General features: G+C 30.7%; 1 protein-coding gene across 1 annotated transcript in view; it reads right to left on the bottom strand.

The window, feature by feature from the left end:
- LOC132939965 (uncharacterized) overlaps positions 1 to 15,347 on the bottom strand; it is a 111,030-nt gene extending 95,683 nt beyond the window's left edge. Inside the window, 1 exon segment of the mRNA XM_061007412.1 lies at positions 15,221 to 15,347. The gene's annotated coding sequence lies outside the window, so the exon portion shown is untranslated.
- Positions 15,348 to 25,015: the final 9,668 nt, after the last annotated feature.

Here is a 25,015-nt window from a genome sequence, read left to right as displayed (position 1 = left end):
GACTTTAAACTATACACAATACGCCTGTAAATATATTATACCAGAGCATCAGGTGGCGCTTTACTCTCGCCATAATTACACGTTGAAGTAAACGTGTATGTAAACTGCAAAGCACGTCGAAAACTATAATTTATTTATTTATTTGTTTTCCTGCGCGTTCGATTTACGTCATCAGTGTAATCCTCCGCTCGGCGTGGAACGAATGACAAAAAAACGACACAACATAATATATGCGATACGCAATAAGGAACTTAGATTAGAATTTTCGGAAATTCAAATTGGATGGAGTGATACATACAGATTACAGAGTGATCCACCATCAATCGAGCTCATCCCTGTTTTTCCTATTTAATAACAAATTTATTCCAGTTTTGATTTTTGGAATTTTTAAATATACCCACTCAAAGACCAACATATTTAAACTCTTGAATATTTTTCTTCTATGTACCTATGGAGTGTCCTGCGGTGATACAATCGTTGATTTTCAAACGAGTACTCTTCTCAGTTATTAAAATGTTTATACTAAGAATAATAATCATTAAAAAGGTTAAAAGGTTTTACAAAAATATAAAATAGATGTAATATTGAATAAAGTGTTTAGTATACTAGATCCATTTTTACAAAATATTAATGTTAATAGATTAATAATATTAATCACTTACATTTTCAAATCGACATAGCCCCTCATATCTTCCAACCACATTATCATGGATCTATTATCCTTAGTACACAAAGTTAAGTAACTCAAAACTGACACGTTTGAATTTTGATTCTAATACGTCAAAATTTTCGGATTAAAGTTATCAGTTAAACAATTTACAGTAGAAAAGTGGGGTTCTCATTTGAAAAACAGAAGTTTGTATTTCCGCAGGAAATTTTTAAAGTAAGTACTACAACAAATATCAAACATTTGAAATTACAGCCTTTGAGTATATTTAAAAATTCAGAAAATCAAGTTTAAAATAACTGCATTTTTTGAGGAAAAAAGGGATGACCATGGTTTGGTCAATCACTCCGTAGATTTTAAATTATATCTTATGTTTATTCGGTATTCCAAAACTGGAGAACAAAAAAGAAAGAATCCACAAACTGGTGCTCTATTATAGTTTATATATATAACAATGATTTCAAACAAAGCGCGATCGACATTCATAATAAGTAATAACATATACATTGTCGTGGAAGGAGAATTTGCTTCATCGTTTATAATGTATATTTATTTAGCGATGAACCACATGACATTATAATAATCGGCAACTGCAGTTGTACCATAGTCCCTTCATCAGACGCGCATGGGATAAGCCGTATTATACGCAAGTGCATGAAACTTGGATTAAAAGTTTTGACATGAAACAATAGTCGAACGAGGGTGGTTCTATGTAAATTTCTCAGTGACCCCGAACACTATGAAGTGCGCAGGCAGACACCACAGTGCATGCCTATTATTACAGGAACATATCTGAAAAAAATATCTTTCGAAACTGCTATGCCTTTTAAAATGAACCGCATAAACCGTGGCCGTGGGCCGCATGTGTTTGGGATTTTTTCGTAGATTATTTACAAGGTTTAAACGCACTTGTGACCTAATGAATATATTGTATATACGCAAATACGGTCAAATACCAAAAACCTTTTTGATAATTGATTACAAATTCATCTGTATCAGGGCCCCAGGGTGTTCGATATACGGTGATATTATATCACGAAAAACAATTAACCGTATAGGTATAATAGGTATATCTACGGTATCCGAGGAAAGTTTGTTTCTGAGGCGAGTCTGTCAAGTTACGGGGGTATAACATTGATGTTATTATCGTAATGTTTTATTTCAATAAACGATGAAAGCCAGAGGAGAAATAATGCTAACGTGATACCTACCACGAAAAAAAAAAATGAAAAAATAAGGTATCTACGGTATTTAATTTCGATAAAATTGAATCAACTGGTCTGTATAATATATTGTACAATATTCTGATGAAATTCTAATTTGAAATATTCATGTTCCTTATATGAATATAAGGAAGAGGTTAGTATAATGGAGAACCGAAGAAACCTTAAAACTCGTGTCAATCATTTAACATATTGAACCAAAACATATAGTTTTTTGTTACAAGAATTATTTTCTTACTATATATTTTTATTGTGTTTTGCCCCATTATTGTCGGAGGGTTGTGTAACATAGGGCAGTGTCATAAATGTATATAAAAGAAAATAAGTAGGTGCTTTTCGTTCTATCTTCTATCTGTTAATTTGTTGTAATTATGTCTGTATAGAGTAGACAATGTAATATATTGTATCGTCAGGTAAAAATGTCATAAATGTAATTCTCAATTCCATATAGGTAGCAAGGTAGCTAGGGGTTAAAATGGGTGAGAGAGAATGTTTAACCAAAACTGACTTTTTGCATAAAACATTTTTGTAAGAATTTAAATTTAATTATTCAATGGAAAAGTTAACATAGCATTAAAAGAATTATCGTGTTATATGAAATGTAATATTATAATAATGAACCGTTTGAAAAACACACTCAAATAAAAAAAATGTGTTTTCCTCGGCTGCAAACATTGTAATGCTTTAAACACTACACAAAACAAACAACAAATTCGTTATGAAGATAAAAATATTATCAGTAAATAGATAAATAATTCAATATCAAATGACGTATTGATATACCTTTTTATGATAGTCCTTGGTAATATTGTTAAAAGAAAGTACAGTGTAATCAGATAGTGGCTTTATCCCAATTTTCTTGCTGACTACCCCATTTTTCCAACCACTCTTCCCTATATGTAGGTACTCTGTTAAACAATAAATGTGGATCAGAAAGTAAATAATATATTTTATTAGTATAATGTTATGCTATCGATGTGATAAATGTATTAATATTTGCTGGTAGAATGATAAACACGTCTTACGTAATCAAATGAATAATGAAAATAAATTTACATTGTTAACGATGATTCGTCAATTGTGTACCCAAAACGTATAAAGTTGTTAGGTAGTCGCCTAGTCGTCAGTGGTGATAATGTCGGTGGACGTACTGTAAATTTATTTAAAATTAACTTTGGTCCCGGGAAACAGTTTGAAACTCGTGAGGAATTTACAAAATGTTGTATAGATTATTTTGACACATACATTTTTATCGATCATCCACTAAGGCAATGCACGTGCCATAGCGTCGTACCTATATACCTTCACTCTCAGGTATATTATTATCCGTGACAGTTTTCCGATCATGTTCATATATGTACCTGGCACCATATTCATACATTATTAAGGTGTGACACACGCGCACATATATTTGAAAGAAAACAATCACAAAATTCGCAATACAGCGGGTGACCTATACACGAATTTCGGAACTGTAAACGTATTATCATTTCTCGAAGCGACACTGTCGCATACGCTCTACGCATACATTTTGCGTGAACGTGTTTGTAGTAATTTTTAAAAGCAATTGTTCGCGTCCTATACAATATTTAAATGCACCCTACACAATCGTCCCCCACTAATCATATCCACCGAACACACCACGGTACCGGTATACGTGCCCGTCATGTTGTGAGATGCGAGTTTGCGACGTGATCGAAATATTCTCCGCCCGTGTAATATATTATTTCTGGTCCTGTACCCCACAAAATCGTTGCGAAAAGAGAAAAACTACTGCAGATGCGGGTATTATAATCTGCTACGTACCTACGACGTAAGTGACCGGTTGACGTAAGTCGGTTTTTTTCTACGGTGTGGAAAAATAATCCGTGTAATAAAATTACAGAGGTAGGCACATTTATGACAATTTAAAACTTTTATCAGGTCTTATTTTGAATACAATCTGAGTGAAAATTCTATATGTGTGTAAATATTGTATAAATATACTCAATATTTTGCCACATTGGAATTAAATCATGACAGTAGTTCGGAGTCAGAGTTAGAGTAGGTAAGTTTATATTTTTTCCAAACTTACATTGGCGGTATTTTAATGTCACTTTTTTTTGAATGATAGTTGAATTAGTTTGAATTATTTTGTCATATTATATATTTTTAATCATATTAAAAAAGGTATTTTATTTTATTTTATTTCATAAACGATTTAGGTATAGTAACTAGAAAGGCAGGTCACAGGAGATTGTATTTATTATTATTAATTGATTCTACGGTAGTACGATGGACAACACATTGGAGATATTTTATGAAATTATAACTTATTTTTTTCTAAATCCGTGGACACAAAAACCTCAAAATCGTAAATTTGGCATATGAGTGTTTTTTTGGTGTCAAAGACGATATATCAACAGAATCTCAAAATAAACAGTATCGTATCGGTTGACGGTTTTAGTAGTGTATAAATTATTCAAAACAACTGCAATTTCAAACAATATCGAATTCGTATAATAACTTATTTAAACTTTGTAAATAGTCAATGGTAAATATAGCCAATAGGTATGCTTGTACATTTAAATGCGAATGGGTTTAACGCAACTGCAATAGTAATTTGTTTAGGTGGACCGTATACAGCAGTCAGCAGATTACGTGATGAAGGGAAATTGTTTGAAGTTTCAAATAATAATTTACGACTATCGCTGCGTAATATAAACGCCTTATCTCGCGCTTGGAATTGTTAAGTTTAATTTACGAAAAGTCTGTTAGTGTTAGTACTGTTACTGTTTATAATGTTGTTTTTGTAGACGCGTTTTCAGTTTAGCACTATTTTAATAATAAATGTATAAGCTTTACGAAACTTATTCGGAAAATGTTTAATCTGTAAACTTTTAGGTACCATCTATGAAACAATATCAAATATTAAAACACACTATACGAATACGAGCATTGTGAGTTAAAACGAATGGAATATAATATGAACTATAAAATAATTCAATCGATCTTATTTCATTAAATATCGAAATTTGAATGAAACCTATAGTTGATGAAAAATATTATATATATTCATCACAACAATACAACTAATGTATTATAAGCATAAATAAATAAACATACCATTTATACGATTACATTATCTACAGCTTACAAGACTGCAAACGATGGATGACAACCACTGACAACCATTAAAATATTAAATTAACATTGGTCGTAGAGAGACGACGTTGAGCGACGTTTTTTTTAAATATTATTTTTTACCAGAATTAAATTTAAAATAATTGTATAATAGAGTTATTTAGCAGTATCCCAAAACTTATACTCATTTTTAAATTTGATGTTGAAAAATAATTTCTTGTTTGTATACGGCTCAAGTGTCGAATAGATGGGCACATATATTATATATAGTATATTAAACCACAATTTATACAGCGACGTAAAACTATTATATAAAGTAATTTTCTTTTGGCCTGTAAAATATTTCATATTTATCCGGGTAAGAATGTGTGTAAAAATGTTTTACTGGAAATAGTAAATTAAAACATCATCACGCTCGTGAAAACTATCAAGTCAACACGTCGAGTAACTCTATATTATATAAAATATTTTGTGTATGAAAATTGAAAAGATTTAATTTAAATAAAGCTTTTTTTGTCATTATTAATTTAGGTTTATTTGGTTTCAAAATTATGTTTAACTTTAAGAGATGTCCGTTTATAAAATAAAAATTTCTCACACAAATGATATATTAGAAAATAAATTTTATAATTTGTATAATCTATGTAGTTTTTAAGAACATTTCAAAAGACTGAAAGACTGCTACAATAACAACGAAATTCCCCGCAGATAGGTCGGATCAATATATGGACGCATCGGAGTGTAAAAATGCGTCCGGTAGGTACTTTTATTTAAAAAATATGAGCGCCGCCCCCTAACGTAAATCAAAAATTTAAAGCACACCTGGATTAAATTTAAACTTATTTTTCAAAACTACCTACATATTATACCGGCTAACACTGACAAAAGAAATATATAAAAAAAAAATAATACAACACTGTCTAGTATAATTCAACCAAAATATTATATTACACGGCGCAGTGGTGGGATCCATTTTCCATAATATATCGTCACCGAGAAGAATGCCTAACGTCTCCTGATGACGGGTTGTGTACGCATAAAACACCAACCGATGGCTTTTCAAACCATTGATCACCTCGGTCCCGCAGACGTATCGGAAGCATATTATCATATCGGTCGTTGTCGGTCGGGTGCACGCACGTATACGCGAAGAAAATAATATAATTTGACGACCCGCCGACAGACGAGCTCTCGATAATAATATAGTCGTCATCGATCAACGGAAAATAATAAGCGGCTAGACGCGGAACACACAAACACGCATTGCGCGCAAACAATGTATAGTAATAGTAATATAACGGTCAGACTCTGCAGCAGTGAGTTATTAGATGGATTTTGTTTTCGGAAGAGTAAATCATCACCGGAGCGCTATGTCTTCGACCCTATTGCAGCAGTGCGTGTACGGGGGGGGGGGGGGCTCTCTCTCGGCCGAGTTAATAAATTGTTTATTCCTCTTACAGTCTCCCCCCCCCCCCCCCCCCCCTATCCCACCCATCCCACAACCCCCCGAATCTAAATAATATACAAACCGTATCCGAAGTACAATATAAGCGTACGTTAGCTGATACCTCGGGGTTAATTTTTGAGAGGTCAATACACCAATATATTATAACTTTATATATTATTTTATTATTTGATGAAGGTAGAACGCAATCTAACCTATAATATTATAATACATAGCATATTGCATGCGTACACAAAAACTTGTATACAAATGTTCTCTGGCAGGTGCCGAACGCAAATGCTGACCACGCAATTGTTTCAGCTGATCTGAGAGAGAGCGAGAGAGAGAGAGAGAGACAGACAAATATAAGTATTTACATCGTATATATTTTTGTTCAAGGCTCACGTCTACTATACAAGCACGTGCGTGCACAGGCCGGGACACTGCACTGCGGTAAATAATAATAAATATGAATGCCGGACACTCCAAACACGTACGTCTCGCGATAGCCCATATTACCTATATTTATTATAAACTTAATTTGTACCGATAAATACTGTTCGGTTACCTATATACGTCATAAACACGCGTGTCAATTGACTTCGAATTCATAGCATTAATTCACACGCAACTTAACGTGACAGTTTGAATTAGATAATATATAGATATTAGAAATAGGTAATTAAAATTAAAATCTATAATATATTCTTATGTGTTGTATATTCTGTTCTGTGTAACATAAAAGACAAACAAAAAAGTAACGCAAACCTCGTACTAATTGATAATATATTTTTGAGGCTGTTAATTATTACAGCTGCAGGTATGACGATGAACAAAAATGTCCTATTTAAAAGAAAACCCAAGTTACACGGTATGCGGTCTTATAAATTCTCAAGGTATTTATTTATACAGTAGGTTAGGGAAAAACCATTTTTCCAACCGTCGAAGGCCTTTATTATAAAACTTTTAATACGTTTTTGGCCAACTCTTAGTTAATGTAAATACGAAGATTTCGTCAAATAAATGTATGAACCTGTGTATCGTGATACAACCTAATACCACCGTCGGTATTATGAAAAAATAACATCACATTATTACTATACCTATTATCCTATTATATATACGTTTGGTCATTGTACCACAGTTTTTAATATAGGTATTAATACTTATACTAATATAAGTTATACCCGTCGTAACAACAATTTTATATGCGAGTAACTTGTGTAGCGTTAAATTTTAATCACCTTGTACAGATTTAACATTTTACTGTAATAATGTTGGTATTTGATTACGTTTTTAGTTGTAAGAACATAATGTTCAGTGTATACAGAATAATAATACTGAAAACATAAAAACATTCTTTTTCTATATACGTATTAATGGAGTCGCACAATATTCTCACTATAATTCCACCACTAACCACACCTACCACAGTAACTCTGATAAAATGTCACAATGTGTGACTCACATATCAAATCAATATTTTCAAATAAATCAGACTATATGCATACAATAATAAAACTTGTGGGGTAACCGACTTTGGACAGAATTTTAAAAATTGATAAAAATTCTCAAATAAGAAAGTATATTATAAGTAAGATAGTAATTCAGCTAAGGGTGGGTTTTGGTGGTCAGCTGGCCCAGAATTAAGTTTATGGATATTATTTGGACCCTATTCTATTTTCTAATATAATGACATAACACAGTTTTTATTTTAACAAGTAGTATAAGTGCAGGGATAATCATATTTTAATAATAATTGTACACAGACCACTCATGAAAATTTTTAATAAAGACATATCTTATTATAAAACATTTATTACAAAACTTACATCCTACAGGTGATATTATGTTTAATAGTTTAATTAAACATTGGACGTTACCTACATTTTCATTCGATGGCTAATCAGTAAAATAATAAAGACATCTATAAGACAAATATAAGTAGCTATATGCGGATTTAGGACAATATTGGTCCCTGTCATCGTTTAACTTCTTGTCTGCAGTGACATATTGAACAAAACATTATTTTACTATGCTGATTTTAGTATCCCAATTTAATTATTCTATGGAACTATAGTGGGTGGTATTAAAACACTCCATTAAACCAATACTCACAAGACAATGAGAAACTGAGAAATATTCAGCATTTACAGTAGAAGGTCAAAATGAACTAAAATTAATAATCGAGAATAAAATACCTAATATTTATAAAGGGAAAGTATTATAAGTATAAATATTTCTTCATTGACGGAAACACTCCATTTACAAAATAATCTCTGTATATGAATAAAATGTGTAACACAAGACACAACGAATAAAAACTGTAGCTACCTTGTAGAAATTATTTTAAAATTCATTTTCCATAAAATATGACAAAATAAATATCATAACATAATTTTTAAACCGTAATTAATTATCAACTAGAGCGTACTTCATAGTATTTCCTATTGTCATCAGTATATTAAAAAGCGACGATCGTAAATAAATCTTAGAAAAATTATTAATAGGTACTATAAACTGCCTTGATTCCTTTTAGATTTAGTATTGATTAAGATAATAAAATGTGAAGAGTAGTCGGTGTAGAATCTACCACCGAAGAATGATTTGCTAAAAACAGTTAGTCTAATAATGCCGTAATATCACCAATTAAAATTCATAACTTATGTTATCATGTTTAAAAATATTTAAATGTCCCTCAACTGATGATATATTGTGTTTGTTAGTGAATCTATATATCTCAATTCAAATCTGTTAAGTGTATTATGGTACATCAAAATGTCAATGAAATGTACCTATTACGTATGACAAAAAAAATTGGCCGGGGACCAATAATTGTACGTGCATAAAACTATGGCCAAGACCAATTGTCCGCATATTACGTTTGTTCGCGGGAACCAATAATATTATTGTCCGGAGACCAATATTGTTCGTTTACCGCTATATAGATACATTATTTATGTATAGAATTATACTCTGAAGTCTGAATATATTGTTTATGATCTAAAATGTAAGATAAGTTAACATTAAACTTACATTTTGAACGAATTATGAGCCTATGTAAAATATTACAATTTAAAAATTATCATTATTTGACTAAAAATGTAAATAGGTACCTATCTTAAAAAACTAAAATAATACACAGATCTTCATTTTATATTTGATAATATATCAATCCATTCTCATATATTAAGACTAACAACACGATATTGATTTTATTGAACTAAAATTTGCATATAACCTATGCATGATGCGGATGTGAGAACGTGTAAAGCCATTCTGTTATGAAGATACCACACCCTCATGTGTTGTCCCCGTTTTACAATCTCATACAATTATTATACAACAAAGCAAATTGTAGTTTGTACGTTTAAAATAACCACATTTTACTCAGTTATTTTAAAAATTAGAGTCAATTGATCTATTATAAAATTTAAAGGGTTGACATTATAATCTAGGGCATCATGGAGGCTTTTATTGATATTTTAATTTTGATCCAAGTTATGATCTTTTTAAAATGTACAAATAATTTACACCTTAAAAATGTATTCACTCTAGTCTTAAAAATAACAGAGTAAAATGGATTATTATGAACGTACAATTAGGTATGTAGTACTTTTGTAAGACGGAGGCAACACGTCATGCGGGTGTGGTGTCTTTTTAAGAGATTTATATTTTTGTACATTAATTTGCATAAATAATATACCCAAGTAAGTACCTATCTAATTATTATTGGAATAATACATCCGAGTAAATATTATCTCATTATAATTTTAACTTATAATTAATAACGGTGTAAAAAACTACTAAATTGTATCAATAAATTATGTTAACTGTTTTTATGTTATTATGTAAATTTTTATGGAAAATAAGTTTTTTTTATCAAAATATAAAATATCTTGAGAGCAGCTTTCTAGTACTTACATTGTTGGCAGACAACTACACGAGTAGCCTTTCGTGAGCTATGCTGACCCACAGTACTAAAATCCTGGGTACGCCACTAATATTCTGCAATAAGTATCTTAAACGTTTTGTCATCCACAGGTCTATAAAAGTGTATAATTTATAATTATATAGTAGGTAAAACGGCCGTATAATTGCGTTCACAGCGCGGGTGAACATGTTTTTATTTTACTAAAAATATTTCTACTTTAACTATGGGGAATGGCGATTGTAAATCGTTTAAATTGTGTAAGGTGACACGTACTCGTTGACGTCTTTGACACGGGGAGATAATTTACGATGAAATTTTCATTAATTTTTCACGTTAAATTCGCACGGGTTTTGGCGATCCTACGTATCACGTAAAACGTGATTTATGTACTTATACATCTAGGTAATACATAACTGACGTCATTCGAGCGTGCAAAATTTTACCTAAACTAACAAATGACGGTGACATAATAAGAGCAATTAGTCAATCCATGCGGCGTCGACCGGCCATGTTTGACTTATACGGATGCAGATGATTTCTAAATAGTTAATAGGAAGTAAAATATTTATACACTGTAAGAGCACACATAGTAGCTGCGAGAAAGGCGGATGTCCAAAATCTGAAGACGCCAAGACAATAATGGTATACTTATTCCCCAGACAATAAATCATCCTAGAAACGGCTATGTGGAAAATGAATGTGTGAATGTGTGAAAAATGGAAATAAAGGTACTGACTTGGTTTCATTCAGCAAACAGGACTAATAGGTAGGAACCTAACTATAACATTTTATTTTTATTATTTCAGAATTTTCAGAGTGGTTTCACTATGTAAAATTTAAAAAAATAATCATCGAAAAATCACTATAGGTACACATAAACTATTAACCTGCATGATTATGGAGTTAATAACCGTGCTATTAACTAGTAACTACCTATATACAAAGTTTGGTTTCTGGTAAATATAAATAATAATTGTGATCAGTAGGTACATATAATTAGTTCTTTAAAAAAGTTTTGAAATATGCGGTAATATAATGTGCTGTTTTAAATAAACAATAAAATTATATACTTAAAGATTAAGACATTTTCGATGAATATTTGGAATTTTAGAATTATTGCCTGTTACATAATTTACACCTTTAATTGTTTTCGATTTGATATCGTCATAATATCAATGTGTTTGTCGTTTCTATAATCAAGTAATATTATAACTTAGGAATATGTAACTGTGGCTTAAATGTGATCAAAATTATATAAAACATTCAAAATCTTTTTTTTTTTAACAAAAATATAATTACCTTAACACGTTCAACAATCGATTAATTACTGCTTTTCTAAATATAACGTGTTGAACATAATCATAATTCAAATTTTATATTTCGATTTATATATTAATTAGTATTATATTGTAAGTATACCAAACGTCCAAACACCAAATTGGTTGAAACCTTCACAGTTAAAGAAGTATTAATATTTAAGTTATTATTGGTTTTATCATTCAGAAACTTTTAAAATGTAAATTAATTACGATTCAATACACTTACAAGTTACAAGTTATAATCGACCTTATATACCTAGTATTATTTACTAACATTTCGAGTACACGTTTAACATAACAATCACAATTAACTATAATATTACATTAAATTCGTTACCCTAATTTAATATGAAAGTTAAATTTTAATAATACCTAATTATATTTAATTTAGCCCTTGATAATTACAACTAAATTTAGTAACACATTTCTATATGTATAATTTATTAATAAGTACTTACATGTTCTCAATTGTTGAGATATTATAAATTTAAATTAATCTTGGTTTTACATATTTTAGAGCCTTAAACGATATTTTATAAGTAAGAGTTTTTTCTATTATTAGGTGAAATAACTAAAGTTAATGTGTTGACAATTTGACATTAGAATAATAAACACTCGAAACGTGTTATTTTATTTGAATACATTTTAGGTGGTATGGAAAAAGTTGTATTGTAATATAAGATTTGCTGTTTATAAAAATATAATTAAGTTTCATATCTCTCAAAATGTCAAAAATTAGTAATAGAAACAACTGTATGGAAAATAACAACTAAATTATTTAGAAAGTTTTAATCATTGAATTAGAACTATTTACAACTAAACTTAATGAGTGAACCAAATTTACATAGTTAATCCATCATAGACAAACTGCTGTACCTACTAACATTAAAAAAATTATGTAAATAATATTTACATGTGAATTTTGTTAGGGTTACACCCGTTTTCGCGTATTAATTAATGATTACTTATAAGTTATATTAAATAGCAATTATTTGGAGCTCTCCTTTTTTAAAAATATACATAGGTATGATGATTTTATTTAATGCAGGATGTTTGGTTGTTTAAGGAATGGAGACAATGGAGCAGATAAAATATTGACTTATATAATATAATATGATATCAACACTTTAAATATGTCAGATGAGATACATTAAAGTTAGCCTCAATTTTAAAATAAAAGGTAAATAAGTATAATCAAACTCCATTTTTAATCTCTCAGAAATAAACTTCTCTTACTTATTGTACGTTATTCTAAAAATAATTCATAAATTATAATATTTCACTTAATAATTATTGTCTATTTAAATTCAGTTGATTAGATCATTTTGAAATGTATGTAAGAAATAAGAATAATAACTGTTTTTACCTATATTGTTGAATAATCATCTTAATTAATTTATAAAATACATTTTGAATCGATTTTAAGAGTTATTACTTATTTTGAGTGATGTATTTGTATAAACTTTATAAAAACAGTTTATTACATAGGTACATATTTAAGTTTATAATAATAAATCCAATATCGGAATTCATAATTCAGAAGTGAAACCGTAAACGACAAATTTTAATCTTTTTAAAAGTTACAATAACTTTACTTGCATAAAAATAATATTCGTCTGTAAAGAGGTAACTCTATTAAAATAAAAACCATTTCAAGTCCACTTATCAATGGACAATGATACACATGAATATATTTTCAAGACAACGCAATATCAAAATAAAAGTTTTTTTTACATTGCAAAAATTAAAATAACTCCTTTATAGATTAATTTAGTTTTAAAATAATGTGGAAAAAAATGTAATAACTTGGCGTAATTAAAAAAAACATAAACGCCGTTCCAAAAGAAAGAAGTAGGTATTACCTGCAGTCCAATAATGTCTACGTTCTAACATTTCAATGTGCGGTTCTGTCACCTTTTAATGAAACTATACAAATACAGGATGAAAAAAATAGGTCATCACACGCACACAAACGGCAAACCTATTTCGTTTTGTTATTATACCACCCGATGGAATTTTACTAACGGATACCTACAAAATACAACAGCTTACTGTAAATGGATCGAAATGTTGTCAACTATAAAGTAACCGATTATACGAAAATATTTAATATTATAAAGTTTATAGCATAATGTGTTGCAGTCGTCGAGGACCGATGGATTATAAAAGTAGTTTTGTCATAATAATAATATCACATAACGCAATATACTTGGTTAGCCATGGTTCTACGCTTTTAAATTCGGAAATTTTTAACGCCAACAAGCGCCCGTTAAACGGTTTGCACAGCGGGAGACCTAAAGTTTAACGATACATCAACAAGGTATTAACGGTAATAAACCGAACCGGAAAAGCAGATGGGAAACGATGTGCTGCCATTAAAATCACAGTATTACACACTGGCGTACAAACATATTATACTAGAATTTCCCTGTACTATACCATCGTTTAGATATTTAAAAAAAAACAACTCAAAAACCAAATTACATTAGAATTTAGGCATGGTTTTATAAATATTTCATCAATTTCAAATATTAGTATATCTTGTTAATTTTTTTAGTTTTAATAAATTGTGGTTCAGCTCAAAAATTGTTTCACAAGTGTTAGCATGAAAGATTTGCATAATTATTATGAAAAGAAAAGATGATTACAATAAGAATACATTAGTTTGGTGTCCTCATAAAAAACAGTATCTAATAATCGTGTATGTTAAGGCGTTTTGTATAGGCAATTTTGATGACCCATTAAGATAAATCAAAATTTTAAAAGCTTCTGAATGATTCTACATACTTACAGTCACTTTTATAAGTGGTTATAAAAATAATGTTTTCGTACCCTTTTCATCGGTTGTATTTATTTATAATAAATATTAATACAAATACTTTGTTTGTGTATAATGGTACTGTTAGTATTTTTCAGACAATAATGAACAAAAATAATAGTATGAAGTTATGAAGTTCTAACAAAACAAAATAAGTATATTGTAAGATGCACTACCAAAGTTAAAAACCGAAATCCGATCGTTTGAAACATACTATCAGTTGAAAAAATGGCTCAAACTCTCAATAAAACATAATGAAGTTCATACGAAAAACGAATTGTGACCGACATTTGTAGGTGGTGTAAGTACAATTTTTTAGAACTAAAGGTGGAATATAATCGTGGAGAAAAAAATGTTTCTAAAACATGAACCGCATTACACATTTACATCACAAGTGCAGCGCGACAGCACTGCAACACAAGGTGGTACCTGGCATTCGATTTTTTTTTAATCGTCTTAGTCTCAAATATTATTGTTTTTCAATACAGATTCGGTTTTTTCTTTAAACTTTGGCGAGGAGAAAATTACGGCGCAAGACTATTGAAATTATAAAATATAATATAATATTCTAACTGACCGACGGCTAACACCTATACGACCCACCAACGTTTCCACGCACGGTCAAAACGTGATGATAAACTCAAATATTATACGACATTTCAAGAGTGTAGTAGAAGTATCGTTACACTTACATTATTTTCGATGATTTCCGTGTACTGGTGACAGCGGCGGAGCAGTGACGTGAGGTGGCGTGAGTGTGCACGGTACGCGCGACTGAGACACAATACGCGCCAAAGCCAAACCAGCCGCGGTCGGTTTCTGAATGAACAATAAGTGGAAAAGCGGGGTACGCCGTGGGCGGAAAACCCCGTGTCCGCTTTCCATCATCCCCGATGCGGGGGTGGGTGCGCGCGCGCGCACGCACGCACGCACGCACGCATACCGCCACCCCGATACTCGTTACCGACCACCGCTACCGCGGTAGTATGTACATGTGATGTCACTACAGGACAGCGACGCGCAGTGTTACCAGTTGCGCGGAAATCGATATACCGGACACGAACGACAAAGGTCATCGCGAGTACCGCAGCGTAGAATACGAATTACGAAAACAATTTAGCTACAATAATATTATTATTATTATTATTATTAAACAGAACAGTAAATGCCGCCATATTATCTAAAATATTAATATGGTCTACCCGTGTGGCCGTGTAACACCCGGAGTTGATGAAACGATACGAAAAACCGAACGCTTAGCCAAAAGTGTCTTTACACCGGTTAGTAGCAGCTGCTTCAGTGATTTTGAAATTTGGAAGTTGTACTTACTAAGTACACCTACTCACTCGCATAGTCTCATAATAATATCCCCACAGGTATAATAATATATGTCTCGCTCTAACATAATATTATTGTTTTGTAAACATAACTGTTTTGTCCATATCTGCAGCACCATCGTTGTTACCACCTGTTCTTTCGCACGCTGCAGCCTGCAAGCACACATGATAAAAATAATACGAGTTCCTATATTCATATCATAATATTATATGGGTATTAAAAACCACCGGATATACGGGCAATCGGATTAGAGTAATAATATAATACATCATATCAACCGAATATAATATTATTGTCAAATGTGACGTACATATTACATTATTACATACTATATCTACCTAGTATACAGATAGATCAGTGGAAGAGCGGTCGCGAGGGACATAACACGACAACATAATAATGTATTGCATTTCTTTTATGCTCATTATATACGATATAGGTACCTATTAAATCATTATCATTTTAAAAAAAATGTTGTTAACATGTTTCTTTTGAATCAGCCTGACACCCGAGTCCCAAATATTTCAAATTAAAACAGTTTAAAAAAGTCCTAACTACAAAATGATATATTTTAACAATCAATGATGGACCTCCACTCGACGGAGTCTTGGTTTACCTCTTTCAGCTTATCCTTCCATTATTGTCGTTGTTACTCATCCATTTTATCCTCCTTCACTGACTGTTTCCCATATTTCCCATATTAATCCTTTCGTCCATTCTCAATCAGTATACTTCTTAGTTTAAACGTCCTTGGTCAAATGAATGTATAGAGTTCATCTCCATCACTATATCTCAAATGTTTTAATCCCTTTTCTTTGCACTGGCTTAGTGTATCGTCAATATCTCTACGGCTCTACTACGCCAAAATATTGAGTTGTGATTGTAGTATTACTACATAACCATTAACGATTAACCACTAATCACTATATATTATGCATAGAGGCGTATATGCGCTGTATTATATTATAATATACCAAGCTACTGTATTAGGTTAAGTGATTTGCACCGAAAAATATTCTCATCCATGTTATTTGATTTGATTAATACAACGGGCGAACATATTCGATTATCGTTAAACGCTGCATACCGTTTATAATTTATTTTTTTATTATGTTTAAAATGTTTTAACATATAATAATATGATATTACAAGTTCGATAAAATGTTTTGATAGTTGATAATTTCAATATCGTACATTCGTAAATATTCGTTTATTATAATGCTCCTGTAATGTTGGGTGTTAACTGTACATCGAAATATATTTTAAAGAAAATCGGAAAAATTTGATTTTATGTTATAAACACGGATAACCTTAGTAGTTAATTATTGTTTATCCTTACGGTTTAAATAATATAAGAAACATAATCGAAAACACGGATACTGCCTGCTGTAAACGTGATTATGAACACAACAAATAACACTTATATTTTGTAAATAAAAGCATCTTGTCGAAAAGCTGTTATATACATAACAATATTATATATATAGTTTTTTTAATAAACGTTTCCTTCTTTAATATCTCTCAAGTAGCAGCTATATGATGAACCTTATTGAAAGAAGAAATAAAAAAATGTTCACGGAAACACGATACCTAGTTTAGTTATAAATAATTATTATAAATATTTGATGATTATAAACGGTTTTACTATACTGTTTAAAAAGTTATTATTATTACCATTATTATGTGAGTATATTAATCATAAAAATAAACAGCATTGCAGTTTAAAATTTAAATAGCTAAAAAAAAGAATAATATATTTATGTTTGCACAACAAGTAATAATTTAGTGTTTAAGTTCTTTAATCATGGTTAAGTCAGTAAGAGCTTCCGTAGTTAATTTAATTATTCCTTTTATTCCATCATAGAACTTTGCCTCATCATTGGCCAATTATTCTAGATAACTATTTTTGATTGTTTGATCTTCGTTACCGCAATCACAGGAGGTGTTGTCTTTAGCTTTACAATTAAATGTTAGATGTCCAAATCTTACGTGTTCTGTTCTCGAACCGAATTTTAACCAAAATTCATCAAACACGGTCAAAATCAAAAAATCCAACTTGGCTAACTGCATCGACATTGAAGCAGGACAATTTTAATACAAAGAATTATAATTATGTAGGTAGAAAACTGAAACCATACGAAGTTGGATAGTAATGACTCGATAGTTGATACTCAGCCCTGATAAGTAGCTGGCAGATTATGGCTTACCTAGATAGGAATGGACAACACTAAATTGAACGGATTACAAAGTGTTCGATATCCATACGTCATAATAACTATTACCTAACATATAAATGGCATTTTAGTTCTTTCATACAACACCTTAAACACAGTTTTTTTTTTTTTTATACAGATGGTAGCTGATAAATAATGGCTAATATTAATATTAACTTTAAAACACTGTGAATACAATATTGTATGTATCAAAGCTACTTAAAAATATGATTATGAGCTGTACGACAGCTAGAAAAACAAATATTTCAATTTTGATTTCAATTATTGAAGTAAAAAATAAACATTCAAGACAATATATTATGATAACAAAATAGAGTCACGCAGTAAATAACCAGAACACATTATTGTGTTGTGGAGAGCAACAAACGATAAAACCCTATAAAGAATGTTTGTGTACGAAATATTAATTTATGCTTTTTGAGGTATCTATATAACATCATAGAAAACAACGCCCGCATATTTTTGTTGACACTCATAAAACAATTCGATATTAGGTATATATGTAAACATGTAAACATGTTCAATTCACATATTACGTGTTTACTTTATTTAGACAATAATTTAAAACTACATGCATGACACATTTTAATATTTTAACATCAAAGTTTTAAGTATTAGCAATGTAAATACGGACACATGACCGTCTTCAAGGCGGGGGAGGTGTTATATTCAGTCTTGTTTATATGTCAATTGTAAATTCTACCATTGTAGGTACATTTAAAAACTGAGAAAATTATCAAATAGGTACCCGATTTAGTACTATTGACTACCATAATCTCATTATTGTGTTTTATTTCAGGAGGAGAGGTGGGATGTGCGGCTGTGCACTAGATCACTAGAGTTCTAGACCACTGATTTTGTATTGTATATCACAAGGAACAAAAAAATCGAAAAAATGTAAGCAAAAAAAAAGTGCAAGGATACAGAGTACAGAGTCAAAAATTGTGTTTTCAATTTTTGAACATTTTGATTTTTCAAAACACCAGATGATTTTAACCAAAACGTATTATACCACATTAACAAAGATAAAATTCTAACTTAAAATCATGTGTCACGTCATTTTTGTAATTTTCAAAACCATAATATCATTAAGTACTCGAGGGTGCCTGGTGCTGAAAATCCAATTAACTGGTTATACAAATCGTTTTAAGGCAAAATGTTTATTCATTCACATTTCGTATCTTCATAATATTAGAGTTTTAAGTTTGGAAAATAGTTAATATAATAACATTTTTGTTTTGTGTATCATTTTGTAATTTATTTTTATATTAATTTATTGTATCAGTTCATTTTTACACTCAGCAAACGTTACGATTTAAAAAAAAACTGTTTCTTGAAAGTCGAATCTATATTATAATGCAAAAAAATATATATAGTTTGCGGACCGCTGTTTTTTTTTACAAATATTGACGGTTGCCAAGTGCCAAGATGAAAAGGACGTGTAAAATAATTCTGGAACCCTTTCCTAATTTATAAAGAAATATATTTTAAGCTAATTCGAATTTTTTTTTAATTTCAGACACTTATTTTATACTTTTATTATACTTTATTTTACAATAAATAAAATTATGGTATTACTAAAATAAATTTTAAATAATAAACGTACACTGATATAAATGTTAAAGTTATACCTACATTAAAAATTGTCGTACGGCAATCTATGGTTAATGATTATAATACCAGTATTCAAATATAATTGTAGCTTCGTAGTAAATAACATATTGTTGAATTCAAATCGAACCGTGACATCGACTATCGACAACTGGTTAGTGTTTTTTTAGGCGGTTACTTGGCGTCACTTCGGCGTCCCAAGACGTCGAACGCCTAGGTGGGTATTATATTCTGGCGTCGAACTGTATACACAACTATAATAATATATTCTTTTACCAAGGTTTTACCCACATTTTACAAACCTACACAATATTATTGCGAGTTAGGACAGATAAGTGATAACCAATAAAATCATAACCAATCCTAAATAACGGTTGTAAAGGCTTATTGGTATATGAGATACGCCGAGGAACACAATACGAATAATATTTTATTAGACGTCTTGATGACTTTCCCTGCGCGTGTATAGACGATCCTCGGGAAACGTTCGGTATTAATAATACCATCAGCACAAGACCATCGTTTCGCAATGCACGACAACCATAGTATTATTACAATATCAAGACACGCATAATCGCGCCTACGTGGGGTTCGACGTCAGACAGATCTGTGGACTCGAAGAAAACGACAGCGCTGAGACCTGACGGACGACGGAAAATGACACGGTTCAGGAACGCGGTCGACAATTGGACGTAGATTTTAACCACTGTAGGTGTGCGTGCGGCGGTGGACTTAAAACCTCAACGGTGAACGGATATTGGCGACGGACATTTAAAGATTATCAAAATAATAATAATAATATGTTACCATCACTTACCTCCGACGCGTCTACAGCGTGAGTTGTATATAGGTATCGAATTTGTGCGCGTTCACAACTCTCCGTGTTGTACATAACACGCGTTGGAACACGTTACCTTACAATAGTTGAATACTTGAATATATATATATATATTGTTCAACTATCCACGGGACACGGTGAGAGGTAAACTTGTAAACGCATCTCATTTATGCTAAATAGATCAATAAACGTATTGTCATATTATTATCCCGTTCTGTATATAATTAATTATAATATATACATGCCTATATTGATCTAATTGTAGACTTGAATTGTATCGACTTAGAGCCCCCCCCCCCCTCTCCCCAACCATCCCTGGAGAATAGTCTTAAGATCCTACTGAATTTGAATACATTATACTAAATTTCCTCTCAAGTAAAATTGCTTCGTTATAAACTATAGACATGCGCTAACCAGTTTAATTACATGAGCTGTTTACATTTAATTTTAACACTATTCGTATTATAATCTTTTTAAAATGAACTATAACTGAAAGTATATTTAACAAGTGTAAGGAAATAAACAACTAGTAGACAAAATAATCAGTATATACTTTTAATTCATTGTATTCCGATTTTTGAATAACGTATATAATATTATAAAGGTTTTAGGCGTTTTAGCTGTATTTATGTATTGTAATAACATTACATTTCAACTTTTATAGCTTATAATAATAATTGAGAAACATAAATGTATTTTCATTGCACTCGCGTATAATTTCAATGGCATGGAATAAAAAAGTTCTAATAACTTAAATTGTTGAAAATATTTTTATTAAATTGAACAATATGTATACGTATATAATTTGAGTGCACGTATTTTGTTCGGTTTTTGGTTGGTTAAAATTGATCCGATCAAGCAAGATAAAAAAGCACAACAAATTTCTAATCTTTAAAAAAATATGTATTGTTGGACGGAACTGTTCAAAAAGTGTATGAAATGAAAGGGTTCTACTTCATCAAACCTGCAATGAAATATATAATTTGTATGAGTATTAGCAGTCTTGTAATAAAAGTACTTTAGTTAAAGTATTTAAATACTATTTTAAGTAAGTAAGTACTCAAATACTTTTGGAAAAAGTACTTGGACAAGAATTTTAATTACGTTCTCATAGTATCTGTATTTAAAATAAAATACTAATTTTCAAATACTTAAGTGTAAATATTTTATATTTTCAATTCAATTACGAAAAATTAAAATTAAAAACTGAGAATATAATATAATATATAACTGTCGTATACGATAATATATGTTTTTTTTATGGCTTATACCCAACCAAAAATTAAAATACCTCGACAAATAAAAAAGAAGAGCAATTTACAGTCACACCAAATGAAAAGTGTAAGATGATTTATAAAATTAATGTAAAGCGGTAAAAAAAATTAGTTTAAAGTATTTGTATTTGTCCTCAAATACTTTTTTACTGAATATTTAAATAAGATGTTTATATACTTTTCAAAATAATGTATAATTTATGCATTTGAATACATTTATAAAGAACCTTTTACAAAACTGAATATTAGGAATGTTAGGACGAAATAAACGTTCTAACTAGGTATATTTATTTTAAGCTATATCTTATTCAAATTCTTAAATATTATATAGTTTATAAAATAACTTTATAATTTACGATGGTTACATTTAACTACAGTTGCTATTAATGCATTGCATTACAAGTTGTATTTTACATCTATAAGCTAGCTTTTCATTTTTACATGAATTTAGGAAATAAACCATTCATTTTTAGAGTCCAGCTGAAGTTAAATATTATACAAACAAGCACACCTAGATACAAGAACACATAAAGTATAGTACCTAAGTGATGAATCATCCAAGCGGTAGTATAATATATTTATATATAATTATAGCGTTGGATTGCGTACTGAAATAAAAAAATAACATTGTTTACGCGATCATTGCGAATTGCGATCAATCAACAATTAAGGAATGTCTTGTAAAAATAATGAGAAACGCAAATCAAGTTCTGTTATTTTGAACAGCGTAACTTTCGTTTATTCGTTATAATACTGCAGACGCAACGGAATAACTTAAAAACAATAATAAAAAACATACAATAAGTGCGCGTTGATGAAATTGAATTTGTGAAAGAGAACTCGAGACAACATAATAATATATATATATATATATATATTATATATATCACGCGTATCTATTCGAGAGGGGAAAAAAATGACTTTAGCGATCTCGTATTTGCCAAAGTCTGCACCCATCCGGAAATTTATGACGGCTTTGTTAATCGTCACATACTTAAATAATAACGAGCGAGCGTTGAGAGGTTGTTTATCGTCGTCGAACGATGGAATTCGACTGCTGTTCGCGATCGTAAAAATACACTTTTACACTCGGGTGGGTTCTTTGTTTGGTTACTATTATTACAAAATGTATTATTATTGTTTGACCACCGTCCAAAGTCGTGGTGCTCGCGTTTCGTTTAGAACCGAACCAGACCGAGCAGACGAGACACGGTCGGAACGCGTCCTGCGAATGGTTAAGAGGACGCTACCCCAGATGTTTGCTATCTCCGTCTTACGACTTACAAGTGCATAACATAAGAAATTTACGCTCACGTTTAACTCGGTTAGTTTGAAAATTAGAGTGAATCGATCAATTATGAAACTCGGCGGTGAGAACATTATCTGTGTTTTTATGTGAGTTTTTTTTTACGATAGTTCAGTTTTTAAGCCAGTTATGCGCATTAAAATGCATTTTTAATTTACGCTACATTATATACACACAACTTACTAAAAAATTGAATTATCGCATCGTAAAAAACCCACATACAAACACGGATAATGTACTTACCATCAAGTTTCATAATACGACCGATTCACTCTAATTTTCAAACTAACCGAGTTAAACGCGTTCTCCTGAGCATACATTTGGTATGTGACGTACTTTTACGACGAAGACGACAATGACTGTATAGCGTCCTCTTAGCACTTAATATTATATAAATTATATTATTAGACCCCTTCCAACCAGTGGTCACAGAAGTGAAACGAAACTTGTCGGCCTGCAGTACATTCAGGCACTATATAGACTATATAGTCAAGGCTTGGCATTAACTAGTTAAAAATTTAAAGTTAAGTTACTTGTAATAAAGTTAAATAACGATGTAGCTACTTCTTTTTTTGTAAAGTAACTTCGAACTTAACGAGTTGAATTTGTTCACGATATGCAGCTATTCAGATACTTTAGTTAGACAATTATGTCAATAATACCTAATACCTATAATAACCCTACAAATTTAAAATATATTATTTTGTTTTATAAAATTACTCTGTTTATAAGCCAAAAAAAATCATCAGCAAATATCATTAAAACTTTTTATTTATTCATTTATATAAATTGACGGGACGGGCCCTTATGAACATTATACAACATTATATGATATGTGGGTATTTATCGTAAATACTAAATTGTAGACTGTCGAACGTCGGCGTAACTAACGGGCCTATAGGAGGGCTCCATGGGTTAAATTGGACTTTTGTGTTCTAGGACTCTAGCCCCTGTACTTAACTATGAAATCCTATAGTTATACCTACACGCTCATGGTGTCGAAGGGCTGAACGCACTGTTTCTGCATTTCAATAGTAATCAAAATAACGTGTGTAAATACAAATTGATATAAACTTCCATGGTAAATTACAATCTCTCTCAAGCCCTAAACACACACATTTCAAAACTCTCAACAATAACACTGCAAAATAAACCCAGTGCGATGTTTAAAGAGACCTTTGTGCCGTGACCTCTTAAAAAATAAATCTAATAAAATTAACCTAATTCATTAATAATAATTTCTGTTAGTATAAGGTTCTATAATACTTCTATATCATCGGATAGCCTTATAATTTCTGTTTATTTTTTCGGTCGATTACTCTTATTATTCATACTATACAATATTTTCGTTTAAATGTATTTACTTTTGTCAGGTTTTATTATGTTTGGGTATAAAATCTAAAGTATACTCGGCTTAAAAAATTAAAATTAACTGATTTTTTTTTTATTTAACTCTTAAACAAGCAAAGTAATTTTTATCTTTAAATTGATTTTACATTTTTCTATACTAACTTAACAAGATTTTAGCTTTAGCCTATAGTTAACCAACACCGCCCTTCTTATACCACGGCTCCAGAGGGTGCAGGGTTATTTGGAATAATCGCACGCAAATCGCATCGTACTCTAACTCAGAATTATTTGGTCCATCCATCAATTTTCATCACCGACGCGGTGATGAAACACAGGCAACGAATGTGAAAAACGTGTGACATTTGACTGTTTCAATCACATACACTGGCAGAGATTAAATCGAATTTCGAAGGAGCGGGCGGGCGGGGGTATGCGTTTTTCACGTTGTACCGCGCTCTATTTCGAAGTGCCTTACGATACGCCTATATTATAATATTACTAAATTTTATTTTGTAAATTCAATAACAAATCGTATT

Source organism: Metopolophium dirhodum, chromosome 2 (genome assembly GCF_019925205.1).
Source record: "Metopolophium dirhodum isolate CAU chromosome 2, ASM1992520v1, whole genome shotgun sequence".
Classification (NCBI taxonomy): domain Eukaryota; kingdom Metazoa; phylum Arthropoda; class Insecta; order Hemiptera; family Aphididae; genus Metopolophium; species Metopolophium dirhodum.
Note: the sequence above shows the minus strand (reverse complement) of the source record. Positions and strands in the feature narration are given on the sequence as shown.